The sequence below is a fragment of the Phalaenopsis equestris genome, unplaced genomic scaffold (assembly GCF_001263595.1).
Source record: "Phalaenopsis equestris unplaced genomic scaffold, ASM126359v1 Scaffold000036, whole genome shotgun sequence".
Taxonomy (NCBI): Eukaryota; Viridiplantae; Streptophyta; class Magnoliopsida; order Asparagales; family Orchidaceae; genus Phalaenopsis; species Phalaenopsis equestris.
The window spans coordinates 6,722,366-6,724,927 of record NW_018164478.1 but is presented as its reverse complement, the minus strand read 5'-3'; the positions used below and the strand labels follow the sequence as shown (position 1 = coordinate 6,724,927).

Below are 2,562 nucleotides of genomic sequence, written 5' to 3'. Positions count from 1 at the left end.
TTTGCAATTTTTTTTTTATATAGGTGTTGGCACCGTTACCTATTGGTTTTGCAGTGTTCATGGTACATTTGGCGACCATTCACATCACTGGTACAGGAATCAATCCAGCCAGAAGCTTCGGAGCTGCTGTTATCTACAACAAAAGCAAAGCTTGGGATGATCAGGTGACATTTCAATATGCTTATTTATGGTGAAGCTCTGTTTGATGCATCAATAATTGTTTGTAAAAATAGTTGGTAGAATTGTAAAAAAAAAAATTCAATTTTTTGAAAGTTAGGGTGGGTATTATGAACATTTTTTCGCTTTGAAAAAGAAGAATAACAACTTCCTTCTATATTCTAACCACCAAACTCTGAGCATGACAAGTCTAGTTATGAAAAAAATTATATTTTGTTTGACAATTCTACAAAAATTTATGGCCAAACAGAAATATGACAGCAGCGTGTCAAACAACGTTACAAAAAGTCAAAAGGGGCAATTACATGCAGACCACCCGAAAATTGATATTTACAAATCAACCACCCAATAAAATATCAAAATTCATGGTAAAGCCCCAACCCATATTTTTCATTTTTATCATACTCTCAATTGTTTGATCGTGGCAGCACGTGTAAATACGTATGTTTGGCAGTTCAAAAAAATAACCTGGGTGGGTGCTTAATTTATAAATAGCAATGTTATGTGAAAATTAGAATTTAGGTGTGATATGTAAATACATAAAAAACTGGATGCTATATGCAAATTTCAAAAAAAAAAAAATCAAGAATGAAGATGCTTTGACCACCCATTATGAAATTGGAAGCTTTTGTCTTCTCTGTTGCAGTGGATTTTCTGGGTGGGACCACTTGTAGGAGCAGCAGCTGCTGCAATTTATCACCAGTATGTACTCAGAGCTGCAGCTGTCAAAGCTCTTGGATCCTTCAGGAGCAATGCATGATTACAGTTTCTGATGAAAATAAAGAGAGGGCCGTAAGTATAAACTTGAGTCACAGTAAAGGGTCCTAACCAACGAGACTTCAATTTCCCAGGGAATAACTTCAGCCTTGTATTGTAAAGCAAAATTTCTTGTCTTGGTTCAAAGTTCTTCTGGTTAATCTTTCGATCATGCCATAACTTTAGTTTCTCCTTATAAATTCTGTCATTATCAAAATATTCATTTTTAAATTCTTCCAATTTGTTAATTTGTAACAATCTCTTCTCACTAGCATCTTTCAAATTATAATTGAATTCTCTAATCGTCCAATATGCTTTATGCTCCAATTCTACTGGTAAGTGACAAGTCTTTCCCAAAATCAGCCTATAAGGAGTCATTCAAATAGGAGTTTTATAAGCAATCTTGTAAGGTCATAATGCAGTATCCAGTCTAGTGGACCAATCTACTCTACAAGGGTTTACAGTCTTCTCAAGTATTTTTTTAATCTCTTTATTAGAAACTTTAACTAACCCACTTGTTTGAGGGTGATAGGAAGTAGAGATTCTATGAATAACATTAAACTTTTCTTCCAATTTCTGAATGTATTTATTCCTGAAATGAGATCCTCCGTCAGTGATAATCACTCTCAGCATTCCGTATCTAGTGAAAATGTTTTTCATTTAAAATCTTGAAACACTTTTAGCGTCACAACGAGGTAAGGCTTATACTTCAATCCACTTTGAAACGTAGTCTACCGCAATTAATATGTATAAGTTACCAGATGAAGAAATAAATGGTCCCATGCAATCTAAGCTTCAAACATCAAAGATCTTAACTTCTATGAGCAGGCCAATATAAATAAGCAGTTTTTATGTATCTCTAAAGATCTCTAAAGAGAGTAGGCCAATAGAATCCAGCTTGTAAAATTTTACAAGCAGTTTTATCAATTCTAAAATGTCTTCTAAATTCAGAATCATGATATTTATGAATACTTAGTTCAGTTTCTTCATAAGGTACACATCCTCTCATAATAAGATCCTTACATTGTTTATATAAATAAGGCTCATCCCAAAAATATGTTTTTGCATCATGAATGAATTTTCTTTGCTGTTGCAATGGCAGCATAGGTGGCAAAATATCACTTACAATATAATTAATAATATCAACATACCATGGTATTTTTCACTCATTAATATTATACAGTTGTTCATTAGGGAAACTGTCCGTAATTTCATTATCGGTGTTAGAGAATTCATGATATTCAATTCTTGACAAATGATCAACAATTTGATTATCAGTTCCGTTTCTATCAATAACCATAAAATCAAATTCTTGCATCAAAAGTATCCATCTAATTAACCTTGGTTTGGCATCCTTCTTTTGCATCAGATATTTAATAGCAGAGTGATCAGTGTGCACAACACATTTAGTTCCAATTAAATAAGATCTAAATTTGTCAAAAGCATAAACAATATCTTTTCTTGAACAAATAGCTAGTAACTCTTTCTGAGTAACAGTGTAGTTAATTTGAGCATTGTTAAGAGTTTTACTGGCGTAGTATATAACTTTAAAAATCTTATCGTATCTTTGTCCAAGAACAGCTCCAATAGCATAATCACTAGCATCGCACATCAGTTTGAATGGTTTCT

At 32.9% G+C, this 2,562-nt stretch overlaps 1 long non-coding RNA gene across 1 annotated transcript; it reads left to right on the top strand.

The window, feature by feature from the left end:
- Positions 1 to 953, top strand: LOC110018912. The gene is made up of 2 exons (XR_002293406.1): positions 1 to 164; positions 824 to 953. It is a non-coding gene; the product is annotated as an uncharacterized LOC110018912 (long non-coding RNA).
- Positions 954 to 2,562: the final 1,609 nt, after the last annotated feature.